The following is a 13,986-nucleotide window of genomic DNA, read 5'->3' as shown; positions in this document are numbered from 1 at the left end:
TGATCACTCCCAACTGTCATTCATGTGGTTGTGTAAGACCACCAATACCTATGAGGCTTGGTGGCATTGTTGGACCCTATTATGTGTCAAGTGTGACAATTAGTTGTGTCCAATGTGATTATCAATGATGTCAAGTGTAGTATTTGATTGTGTTAAGAGTGATAGTCAGTGGTGTTAAGTATTATAGTCATTTACGTAAAGTGTGATAGTTATGCGCTCTAGGGCATCGAGAGTGTTGTTTGCCTATAAAAATTATACGTCATGGTTATATAAGTTGTATGCTTTGTTTGTGGCGTTTGAGGAGTAGAGGACTCACCCTTACAACCAACAACTTTCAGGTATCGACATCAGAGGAAACCATGATGATCTCATGCTTGTGAAGATAAAAGAATGTAGATAGTTGTTGTGGCAGTTAGAGCCTTCATCTAAGGAGGATTCATCTTAGATATTATTTGGTACCTTGGGTTAGGTAGATGTCTGCTTTGAGACTTAGGTTTTCTTTTGGATGTATCCATTTTAGAGTTGGGTGTACTTAGGTTCAGATTGTCATATTTGTTATAGATTTACATGTTACACTTACTTTTAGACATTTTATAGGTTGTAATTCCATTTTATTTTCCTATGACACGGTACTATGTACTTTTTATTATTATGTATAAAACTATGTTATTTCACCCTTGTATTTAATTATTTTCTCACAAGGTTTTACGAATTTTTTTTAATTGTACTGACTTTCAAGAGATGATGTTAATGTGCTTTTATATGTTTTAATGAGATTTATTTACACAAGTTTTACAATGAAGTTTATCCGTATATGTTTTCAAAAAAAAAATATTACTCGAGTTTTGTAGAAAATATTAATTTATTAATATGCATTTGAAGAATAAAAAAAATTAACGAGAGTTTTTTAAACAATGTTATGATCTAGAATCTTGGGTGTTACAACTATAATTATGATAATTTTTTTATTAATTATCATGAGTCTCTATAATTTACATGTATAATTAATTTACTGATTATGCATTCTTTTTTTTTTTGCGAGATACATTTTTTTGTGACATTTTACGGATTCCATATACATTCTATTATTTAAATTATTATTTATTTTTCTTGTTATCTTTTTCTTTACCTTACTCCAAATTTCACACTTTCAATTCTTTATCTTTTCTTCTTCTATTTCTTCTCATTGCTTAATAATTGGGTTTGCATCATTTTAGTATAACCAAAGTTCCTCTGAATTCGATACTTGAACTTCCATTTTAATTGTTACTACTTGTGATAAAATTGGTACATTTGCCAATGAGTTAACAATATATAAATTCTTGCATACAAAATTTTCTAATTTGATACATTTTTTCTTCTGAAAATATATTTTTAAAATTTTAACAACTTTAATATTTAATTATTCTAGATAATATATTATTATTTAATAAATAAATAAAAATTGATTTTAATCAATTTACAAATTATTAGTTATATTATTAATACTTAAATCTAACAAAAAATAAATTAAACTACGTCATACCTATAATATATCCAAATAATTATACTAATTTTTATCACTATTTATAATAAATCAATTTTATTGTTTATAATATTTTTGTATATATAATAACTTTAACATATTTAATTAATTAATTTAATTTAAAATCTATTATAAAAGAATGTTTTGCCACATGAACAAATGTCACTTTTGATGAAGTTTAGTCATCAACAAAGCAACTAGATACTTTGGATCAGTAACACAGTTACAAAAAAATAAAAAATAGAAAACTAAATCAACTTTTTGAAAAGAAAGTTAAAAGGGAACATGTAAAGCATTACTAAAATGAAGAGAATATGATGCATAAGAATAATGCTCTCACAAGGATAAGTGTTCCTTACGCTATAGTAATAATAGACTAAAAGTTTGGTTATCGAATCCTAAAGATCAATTGTATTTTTAAATAATTAAAATTATTAAGCTAACACTTGAGATAATTCGAAAGAAGATTTAAGTATTTTTTGTGGTTTTTAGTTTTTAAAAGAAAACAATTAAACTACTGTAGGAAAGAGATTTAAGTGATAGTAAAAGTGAACAAAGATTATGATTCACTAGTATCAATTTTCCTTCAATCTCAGTTCTAAATGAAGTTTCTTCCACAATTAATTATCGATTTCCAAAGCCAACCAAAGCCTACGATCAAGGTCAAATGATACTCTTTGTCTTAAATCAATACTCCTATGATCATGGATATATCAATTTAAGTAAAAGGATATAATCTATTCCAGAGATGATTAATTAAGGATTAACTAATCCATCATAGATTACCCAAATAGTTTAATCATGCAATTTGGTGTAAAACATTACAGATGATTCCCACAATACATTCAATTAAACATAGGATTGATAAGTTCCCAATTAAATAGTAGAGATAAGGAAAAAAATTAATTAACATAAAACATTGAGGGATTTCATTAAGAGTAGAGAAAAAGGTATAATTGGAAAATTACATTATAATCCCTGAACTAGGGTGACTAACTGCTCATGATCAGTGCACGACTCAAAAACTTATATGAATTTAGCATAGACATACGAACAAGGTACGAATGATGATCACATCCATTTTCACGAAGTTGTTCATGCTTCAGAACTCTCAATATCCCTGAGAATGCTTTCAAATTCATAAATTAGGTAAAAGATAAGATACAAAAAAACAACCCCTATTTATAACTTCCTAAAGATATCAGCCAAAAAGGCACATTACGGTTTTGTTGAACTCCACCATGACCGTGGTTGAAAACTTGTGACATTGAAGCTTTAGGATGTGGTGGAATGACTATGATCTTCATGGTGTGGACTACGACTGTACTACTTACCACAACTATAGTTGGAAGCTGACGTTGTTCAAAATGAAGGTCAATCATTTTACCTTGGGCGTACTGTTTACCATGACCATGATGAATGTACCATAGTTGTAGTCAAGTGAGAGAGTTCTTCAAATCTTCAAAAACATGCAATTTCCAACTCTTGCACTCCATTAAGCGACTATACTTCTACAAGACAAAACTAGTGTCCAAATGTGAGTCATGCCAAGAAAATGCATGAAAATAACACAAAATATCACTCAAAAAGTGATTTTATTAGAATCCTACCAAAGATAATACCCTCAATAACAACAATTTTCTGAAGCATATGTATATATAAAAATATATTTAAATATATTTTGATATATCTACTAACATATATGTATTGAAATTTAAACTAAATTATTAATAACATTAATTTTTTAAAATACAAAAACTACTCTTATAAATTAAAAAAATGTGAATTTAATACCTGTGGAAGGAATGGGATACTAAACTAGTTATAAGTATAATCAAGGGTAGATTTTGTTTTTTGTCCTTAATCTTTTAAATATTTATGATTTTGGTCCCAAAACTTTTAGACAACCGATCAACATTCTCAAACTTTTTTGTCCAATATTTCGGTCATTTGCTCATTTTCGTCTATTTTGATTGTTAATCAATAATGTGATGTTTTTTTATTATTATTTTATTCCATTTTATAGTAGTTAAAAACCATAAAAAATATTGAAGTAAAAAAATAATACTATGACATTATTTGATTTAGTTTGTTTTATTATAAATATATTACTTAATGTTATAAAAGAAAATTTGTGTATGTGGAAAGAAATGAAAAAAAAGTTATGAAAACAATCATAATAAGAATTGGTGATATATTGAGAATATAAAATAGTCCAATCTCAATTCACTGCACATAATATTTTTCTTATAATAATCTGTTATTTTTTTAGAATTATTTTATTTTATTTTATTATAAAAACAAGAATAATAAATAAATAAATAAAGATGAATGCTAACTAGTGCTCGGTCAAACATTGGTTAAGAAAGTAAAAAAATAAAATGTTTTATTAAAGGTATGTGTGCCATGGTGATAAGCATTTATTAAAGTGCCCGTTTTGATGACAACATTACTTTGTAAAGTAAAGAAAGAGGATGAGTGATGCCACTGCTTGCCCAACTAGATTGTTTTTCTTCATATTCTGTTGTAGGAGAATGAGAATGAGAAAGATTTTAAAAATTCTACAATGCTTTTATTGAATTATGAAGTTTGATCAAATAACCAATTTCTGGTTGGCTTTTGTTAAACTTTAGGTATTTCCATTGTGTGTGTGTTTATGTTTTAAGCTATGGGGAGAAGTTGTGGGATGTGAACTGTGGTTAACTACTGGGCCAAAGGTCTGTTGGCATTGCACTCTGCTTTCAGTGAAATGACAAAACAAATTTGGGAGTTCTTTATGTGGCAACATCTATTGCTGTGATTTTTGGTTAGGATTTTACTCATTTCATGGTGGAACCAAATTTTTTTTTTGTAGAAATTATATTCCCTTCTCAGACATAAACTTTCCCATTTTATTCCTTTGCATATGTGTGCCTCAGAAGGCACTATACAACAATGGAGAGTGGTGAGTTTCTAAAACTAATGTTAAAGTTGTTTTTCGATTTATTATCATCTATCGAATTGTTGAAGATACCTGCGAGCTTGTGGGGGAAACATAGGAGATGATGGTGCAGACAATACAATTATAATACTAGTTTTAGGTAAATTATTATTAGTCTATATATATAATTCTTCTTGTCGCTGGCTAGCTGTGAACTGAGTTTCACCAGAAAATGATTTAAATCCATTAAAAGCTTTTGCTTATCATGTGGCATTATATTTGAGCTAAATACAATGCTTTCTATTTTGACTTGTCTATTAAAAACTATGTGGATGTGATTCTCGTACTTGGTTTCCTATTGACTACACTCGTATGATGCAAATTAGAGGCAGTGGAGTTCTTATATCACCCTTGACTTATGTTTTTGATGAAGAAACCCCAAGATGACGTCAACTCCTATCTGAACTTTGGTTGATCAATCCATGGAGTCATTTGTGGATGTTTCATTTTTCATTTACTGCCAAAGTAGATGAGCATTACCTCTATGGTGAAAGCTGCAAGAAACAAGTACACCAAAATGGAGGACATAGATAACTGAAATTGCATTTTTAGCTCATTATTCATAGAAGAACTCCTATCTCCACATCGCTTTATAGATTGAAATTTTTGTAGCAAGCTTGTATCTTCCTTTCCTCCTCTTCATAACATTGTCTTCTTTGTCCTTTCGGGGGGATTGTTAAAAGTTGAATTGGGATTTTGTTTTATTTGTATTACAGTTATAATTAGTTAGGAGTAGTTACAAAATTAGTTAGTTAGCTTTACAACTTTGTATAAAAACTCATTTTCTGTACTTTGTACAAACCAATTTCAATGAATACTCTTCTTAATAATTTGTGACCTTAATGAGTTGGCCATCTTTTGAATGATGTTTGATACATGTCAGCCAGTGAAGAAATATGTCTAATGAATAAATCTTTGGTTTTTGAACTTCTTATTGGTCAAATTTGCTAGCTGTACTCTCATAATGTCATGTAAACAAAATAGGCTTTAAAATTTTAAATATAAAATAAAATCCAATATTCAAATATTGTACACAACACTTATAATATAATTATAAAAACAATAATATTATAATATTACACCTAAAGTTACATAAAGGCTACATATGAATATAATTTCACACTATTTAAATATTTAAAAATTATATAATTATTTTTAAATATATTCCTTTTTGATATGATTTTACTTTATTTTTCATTATTTTTTACTTCTTTTTTATTTGATTTCTTTTTTTGGAAGAAAACATCTCGTATCTAGTGATAGTTATAATTTATAACAATTATTTTTTGGTAATGCATAATTATGAGATATAAGATTTTTTTATAATTTTTTTTCAATTTTAATATATTTAGTTTATTTTATTTTCATTGCTTTTTTATTTTATTTTAAAACAATCATATCGAGCCTTAATTTTCATTTGTGTTGTGGTCATAATTTTTAATCATATAAAATAAATTTAGATATATACAAGATATTAAACTATCCAATAAAAATATTAAATAAATATGTGAAAATTTGTTCATGTTCATTAATAATTAATAAAATAACTCGTGTTTTGGTGATAGATAGATTGACGAACATCTACTATAAAAGAGGTTTTCTACATCAGTTAAAATAGGCATTCTATTAACCGTCGTTGTAGGAGACGACATAGAAAGTTTTCACTTTTTACGACGGTTCAATAAATAATCGTCTTAAAAAAAATACCTTTCTAAGATTATTCTTAGTTAAAAACCGTCCTAAAAGGATACACTTTCTAAGACAGTTTTTAACTAAAAATTGTCTTAGAATGTATTTTTTAAAAAAATTAAAAATATATAGAGGACTCTAAGACAGTTTTCAAAAAACTGTCTTAGAACGTAAATATTCTAAGACGATTTTTTGAAGAATCGTCTTAAAATGTGTTTTTTTCTTTTAAAATTAAAAATATTTTGAATCAAATTGTTGTTTTTTATTTGGTTAATCCCCTCAACAGCTGCCACAGCTGAAAATGCCCAACAACTCCCTGCATGTCACATCAAATTAAAATATATTGATAATTTGGCAGTAAACTAACTTTTGTTAATTATCTAACCGAAATTAAACTGCTATTAGATCTTGTAGAAATTACAGGTAACAATGTGATGCATCATATACTGACTAGCAATTCTAATGGTACTTACTGAAAATTGATACATCAAAATGATCAATTAATATTACTATAATATATCACAATATTAATGTAAACCCACAACAATTATACTATCTTTTTCTAACAATAATAATTAAGATATTTTACTTTTCAACAACACACCGCTATATCTCAACACACTTGATCCTTTATGTCTATTATAAATCAAAATTGTATTTAAGTCAAAAAAATATTAGCATTTTATGGTTACAAATTTATTTATATAATTATTGTCTCCACTACATTAAATTTTTGGATCTGTTAGAAATTATTGACTCTGAATTTAGTCACGTCTTTACCGCTCCTAAAAGATATGTATTGCTGGGGGATAACAATACATGTATTTATTATTAGTTTAATTTATGGTACAGAACTCATCATGCAACAAAAGCAATTAATCCTAACATTTCACATTATTTATTTGATAATAAATGTTTTTTCCCTAATGAATTGAAATTTGAAATGCATGCATGATGGTTGTTAATTCTAAATTAGTTAATTAATTTTTAATATCATTAACAACCCCTATTCAATTAATCCAAGAATATACTAAACAAAAAGATATACATGTTTGCTTCTATTTACTTTTCCTTTGTTACTTTGTCTAAGATGAATATCTTATCTTCCTTTTCTTTGTATGTACCTTATAATAAAATTTCTTCTTTTACCATATCTAAGCTAGAAATCAAAATGTAAAAGATTTTTTTTTGTAATAGCCACTTACTTTAGTAAAGACTCTCACCGAGATGGTTCTAGGTAGAAGCTGTGGTTTAGATCCAAATCTTTGAGTGTGGTATTCTCGTCAATTTCTATCTTGTCAAAAACTGCAAGACAAAAAATCATATTCAAATATTAGCCTCGATCCTATTTGAGGAAATGTACATGAAATTGAAGATGCCCTTTTATTTTTTTGCTTCTTCTCACTTTCTCTCCTATGTGTATAGGTGATAAAATGAGCTACTCGTCCAATGTGGGTTAGTCCCATACAAGTTGTGAAATATAATGGGTCATGCAAAAAAAATTCAAATTTAATTCGAGCTTTAAAAATAAAACTCAAATCCTATAAAAATTCAATCTTTATGAGTATGAGATTTTACGAATTTAGCTTGCATTGAATCATGATTAAATTAGATTTAAAAAAAATTGTATTTAATCTAGACAAACAAATTTAAAATATAAGTCTTATATTTCATTGTGATAGTTCCGCTCGGCTAGTTTCTCCCCATTTTACCATTACATTTATGTATATTTCGTAAACCGAGACAATGCATAAATTCAATGCAGCATCAAACTATACAATAAAAATAGTAAAATAATTTATATGGATCACTTTTTCTAAGAAGTTTTGGAATAATTCATGCTATATACTACCACTATATATAAAGAAAGAAAAGGCAGAATTGTAATTATCAAGAGAAAGACGCGGGACATGAAAAGGTTGGTGGTCAAAATTACATGCTCTCTCTCTTCTGGACAAAAGAAGATTATTAGATGATTCCATTATGTCACGATGAAACCAACGGAGAAACAACAGATATGTTGTCGTTGGGCTGAATATGAATTTACAGAAATCACAAGGGTATATTCAACCCAACTAACAGATATTTAGAGAGAGTTTGAGACTGGAGAGAAATATTATTCAACCCAACTAACAGATATTACAAAGCTGGTACTTATAGTACCTTAGGAGTTCTAACTATACTAGCAAACTGACAGTTAGGTGTTACAGCTGGCATAAACCAGGGAGCCTAGAACTATGGTTAGTCCTGCTAAGAAAAATAATAAATAGGAAGAATACTCTAATAATAATCAATATCAATTAAGCTAGAGCATGAAGTTCACACTACCTGTTCTTCCATCATGGAACCTAATATAGAACCAATTGCCCAACAGAGTGTATTCAAATTGTTCCATGTCCAATCCTCACCACTCAGTTGTTTACTTAATTTCCTAAACATTTGGACATTTCACAAGAAAAGACCATTGAATAAAGGTGCATGTTCTTATCAGCACAAACATACAACAATTGCACAACAAGAAGCCTTTCATCATATCAATCAACCAAAAGAATATATTCATGCAATGTTACATTACGTCTTTAGGTCATTCAATTTGACTTACACCATTAATATCATATTTTAAGAAAATTGGCATCTTGGTTTTACCATTCAATAAATACAAAGTTCAACTCATATTTGGAACAATATGAATCCCCTACAATAACAATTAAAATAGATAAAAGGAACCTATGAATGATATCCAGCAAAGCAACAAAAGGATTTCTGATCCACATACCTTCTTTTCAGAATCAAATGAAAAAGAATGCAATATATTTTACATAAAAGGAGATCAATCCAAACAAACCTACAATTGGACCATGAATATGTTATACATCTTGACATACTGTACATCATAATAATTCCCAAATTGAAGGGCTGCCACCTACAAATATAAAAAGTGAATATTGATGTTAAAAATTTCAGGGAAAAACATATAAGCATTTAAAAGGAGGAATATACCTCAGTTAAACATTGCAATGTGAGGTTCCGATATGCTAGGACAAGGAAAAATTTCAGGAGTGTCACAAGCTGGTGAGAAACATAAAAAAGATTTCAGTTTCTGAATTCCTCCAAAATAATTTCATTTTAAGCAGAAAACAACACCTACCAGGGGTGATTCAAATATATAACCCAAGGGAATCCATGATAAGAAGGCATGCAATGTAGATAGAGTAGCTTGTGTGAGTTTAGTCCTTTGGGATGCTGATAACACATATAAGCATAACTCATGTATGAGTTGAAATTCACTGCAAACAACCAAGTATAAACCTTAATGATAAATACATACTCAATATAAGTAAATGTAGAAAAATCACATCCAATCACTTAATACATGACTAGCTAAAGCATGTATGGTGAGGGGAAGCAAACACAAATATCAAAGTAACATGTACATATGTCAAGCCAGTTTAAATAGTAACCAAAGCACTCTAAGGTATGTTATCTCAAAAAGGGGAGCAATATGTTCAATTTACAACAAAGGAACTTCTGGTAAGAACTACATAAAATTAGAGGCATAGCTAGTTTGTTAGTATACATATTTTACATAGCTAATGATGAATAATTAAGGTGAAGTAACTAGGAAAATAAAAAGAGTATATTGAAGGTATACCTCAACTTGATTCTGTAAAGACTGAACATAATTGATTATTTCATCCAACATAAGGGCCTTTCTAGTCACCTAGTTAAAAACCAAACCACATAAAGCTGTCAGAAGAAATAGTGAAAACTAACATATAAAGGAAAATTCTAGCAAGAGCACATTCACAAAAACACACAAGTTACCTACCAATAAAAAAAAGACAACAAATGAGTTGTTAAATGAAAATAAATACATTATTGGTCCTACTACATGCAAGTGTGACATGAAGTTCAACTTTACCTACCTTATCACAACCTGGCACAAGCCGTTGCAACACCTTCATCCTTTCACTTATCTTTCTTCTCACCTGAAAAATGAAAATCCATTTTCTTGCAACATTAGAATGAGACATGAAGATAATAAAAACTCTAGGGAAAGCCAACACACTGGTGGGAACCATGTAGCCATACATAGAGATAATAATAATTTTCTAGTTGTTAAGAGAGTACAATACCCTTCCAGCAAGCTTGTGGCTATCCGTTGCCTAACCCCTTCTTGCTCTGACGTGGATATAGCCTGTTGGGGGCTCTTACAGTATAAATGGAGAGTGTAAAACAATAATTATACTAAAAGTGGATAGAAATAACTCAATTTATTTATCAGACATAGAAGCATAATTTATATTTGAGAAAATCACAAATTAGGATATCTTTATGAACATATTTCTAATTTTAGATGAATTACCTCCAAAGGGATGATTAATTAAGTCAGCATAGAAAACGTCTTTGAACACTTTTAAGTTTTAACTACTAATAGAATTAGAAGTGGTAGAATCATTAAAAGACAGTCCTTTTATCAAGAAACCTCAATTTCAACTCATTTTTATTTATTGGCTGATATCATATAAACTAGTAAAGCCAATAATCCTGCCAACAGTGTCCTGAATCCTCTGTTGAGCCCTTTGCATAAAGTTACCCCTAGAACCAAAAGAAATTAAAAAAATATTAAGATCATGCGCAAATAACGAGGATTAAACAAACTTGCCAAGCATTTGGGTATGCTACCAACAAAAAAGTTATATGAAAAATCTGCAACTTTTAACTGAGACAAACGACAGAAGCCAGTTAAATTCACACCCGAGGCATACCTAAAAAAATAATAGGAAACATAAGAGTTAGATTAATACTGTCCAAATTTTGATTGTGTAACTTGGTATTTTATACGTAATGGGTGAGCTTGACAATGTTTTCTAGATACAACAATTTTAATGTCAAAGGTGATTTAAGTCATGTTAACTATATATATCCTTATACCCAATGACTTGCTTCCTGAGCTCAATGAAAATTTGACAATTGTAGCAATGATAAATTATCATATCACATGTCTCACATGCAAAAATTATTGTATTCATTTATAGTAAACATAAAAGATAATGCAAGAAACTATGTCTTGTTTGCTTTAGCAGACACAAATGAAACTGGTAAATGACATTTGAAGAAAAAAAGAAATTTGAATCCTACCAATTATATGTAGACCAAAATGAAGCCTATAGACTAACCCATCTCACCATGGTAATCTACCATAGATATAAGAGTCCTACAGGCCTACACTTTATAGCATGCACTGTAGTCATAGAGAAAGAAGAGTTTTATCAATCTGATGAGAAAAGACTACATGAATGATGATGATGAATTAGTAAACAAACTAAACTAATTCATTTTAGAAAATTTTACTCTCATCCCATGCATATTTGAAGAAAAATTTGAAGGTATTTCAATTTTCCTAGCTCTGGAGGTAGCCTACCAGTCAACCCATTGGACTGTAGGTTTATGCAAGAATGCAATGGAATTGAAAACACTACTCCATCAAAATAATTTAAGAGTCGACAATTCTGGAAGAGCAAATTAATTAATAATTTCCTTTTACATTTTCATAACTTGGGTCAAATTTCCAATCTCTGGAGGAATTGGTCCAATTAAGTGATTAATTCCCAAATCCAACACCTTAAGAGATTTCAACATGCCCAATTCTTTAGGTATTACTCCAACGAGACTGTTGCCATGCAAGATCCTACAACAATAAGAACCAAAAGTTAGTTACAACGATGATAATTAATTCCAGTTCAATAAGTCATGGTAATAACACTGAATCACTAATTAAATGAAGCTAGGTTTGCAGAATGATGTATATGAGAAACAAGGAACATTCAATTCTTGTAAGTAGGTGATTTTCCCAAATTTTGGTGCAAGAAATTCCCTTAATGAAGCCCCTGATAAGTTACTGCAAAAAAGGATTCCACTCTGTCGTATTAGAAATGTGCTATCTTAGAAATGTATGTCATTAATTTACTGTCTTAGCCATGAAGCATGTTACATTTAAGGACAGGACTAAATTTACACCCCCAAAGAAATGTATTAAATGCTAAATGGATCCATGGTATTTTAAATCTTACAGCTTGATCACATGATCTCGAGTTGCAGTGCAAGAAACACCATTCCAGTCACAAAGATCTGAATCCAAAGTATTCCAATTGGACAAAACCATATGTAGAACAAACCAGAGCAACCTCGGAGAGCATCGATTATGCTATGGTAATCAAATGGGTCAGATCGAAAAACCTTAAGCTTATCAGGATCGGATGAAATTCCATTGAATAGGTTTTCTTCCCCTGAGAAATGACTCCAAAGCAAATCAATTTCAATTTCAAGGGATCATAGTCCATAACATAAAGAATTAATTTAAATTACCATATTTTTTAACAGAGGCATGAATAGTGTATCCCCTTTGGAGGAGTCTTTGGACAAGGCTGAAGCCCAAGTGACCTGAAGCATCCATCACGCATATCGTGTGAGTACTTATGTCAAATGAAGGAGCCATCGATAGTTTGTAGTTTTTGATGCGATGATAAATGAAAAAAAATAGTGTTAAAAAGAAGATTTGTGTGTGTTGTGATTTTGTAAAGTTAGGGAAAGAAAGGGTAGAAACGAAGAAATTTATTTCCACCACTTTCCTTCTGAACACAAATACCTCCAGTGCCCTTGCCTGTTCGTGTAGTTAAACATCGCCATGTCGTCGAAGATTCTCACTGGCAGGAGCATGTTGCTATTGTTTTCCTTCGATTTCACCTTCTCGTCGAGCCACATCATGCTGCACATGTCCCTCACTCTATACCAGAGTTTGATGTAGCTCTTCCTTTGGTCCCACAGCTTGGTCGATGCCGCGATTCTGAGCACCAAGTGGCGGAGGTTCGTCTGGTCCTCGGGATTCGTCTCGAGGGAGCCTCGTAGGAGAACTGCGACGACGGAGGCGGTGGCATTGACGGCGATGATGGTTTTGGAGAAGGTGCCGAAGGAGAATGGGGCATCTTTGCAAGCGCGTGAGATGGAGACAAGCTTGAGCGTGTAGATGACGTAGGTGACAGAGACAAAGAGGATGAGAAGGACAAGAAGTTTCGGTAATGTTGGGTGCTATGGTGCAATGGGAGTGGCAGATATGGAAAGTTGCGGTGACAGAGATCTCACGCGATGTTTGGGAACCCTAGAGGTAAGAATAGAGAAAAACATTTTAAAAAAAGAGAATACAAGGCGCCACAAAATATAAAGCAGGAACTACATATTAAAAAAAAGTAAAAATCATCTAAGACCGTCTTAGAATGACAGTCTTCTAAAACGATTTTCACAAAACCATCTTCGTTGAAAAATCCGTATTTATAAAATTACCACCGCCTTATATACTAAGACAGTTCTTGCAGAACCAATGTCGTTTCGCTGTCGTAAAAAATGCTTTTTCTAGTAGTGATGTATTTTAATAACTTGTGTATAAATTTTTACACTGCCAATATATAATTATTTTCTCATATATTTAGGTGTTATTTATATTCAAAATGAGACTATGTTTTATTTCATAAAAAATATATTTTTCACTATAGCCTTAATAACATTTATAAAATACTTATATTTTTGAATTTTATTTAAGGAGAATAAATATTTTTTTTGTCAAATGTTCCTTCATTAAAAAAATACTCCACAACACTTTAAAAAATACATGATGTTAAAAAAAGAAAACATCTGGGCACAACAAATCACACTCAAACTAAAAGATTAACAACTAAACATATTAAAGAGTTCTTGGCCCAGGATAGAAGATAACAAATCACGTGATTTATGTAGA

At 30.2% G+C, this 13,986-nt stretch overlaps 1 long non-coding RNA gene across 10 annotated transcripts; it reads right to left on the bottom strand.

Moving 5' to 3' along the window:
• Nucleotides 1-6,110: 6,110 nt before the first annotated feature.
• LOC114379362 lies at nucleotides 6,111-13,394 on the bottom strand. Of its 10 annotated transcripts, XR_003659466.1 has the most exons (14): nucleotides 12,844-13,394; nucleotides 12,564-12,638; nucleotides 12,269-12,484; nucleotides 11,743-11,886; nucleotides 10,881-10,963; nucleotides 10,331-10,793; nucleotides 10,121-10,183; nucleotides 9,847-9,915; nucleotides 9,343-9,481; nucleotides 9,195-9,263; nucleotides 9,040-9,117; nucleotides 8,523-8,625; nucleotides 7,400-7,499; nucleotides 6,111-6,510 (listed from the first exon to the last, which is right to left on the bottom strand). It is a non-coding gene; the product is annotated as an uncharacterized LOC114379362 (long non-coding RNA). The 10 variants fall into 10 exon arrangements; XR_003659464.1 differs by having other exon boundaries at nucleotides 10,881-11,886; XR_003659463.1 differs by having other exon boundaries at nucleotides 10,331-10,963.
• Between the last annotated feature and the right edge of the window lie 592 nt (nucleotides 13,395-13,986).

The sequence above is a fragment of the Glycine soja genome, chromosome 12 (genome assembly GCF_004193775.1).
Source record: "Glycine soja cultivar W05 chromosome 12, ASM419377v2, whole genome shotgun sequence".
Classification (NCBI taxonomy): domain Eukaryota; kingdom Viridiplantae; phylum Streptophyta; class Magnoliopsida; order Fabales; family Fabaceae; genus Glycine; species Glycine soja.
This window is presented reverse-complemented; position numbering and strand designations above follow the sequence as displayed.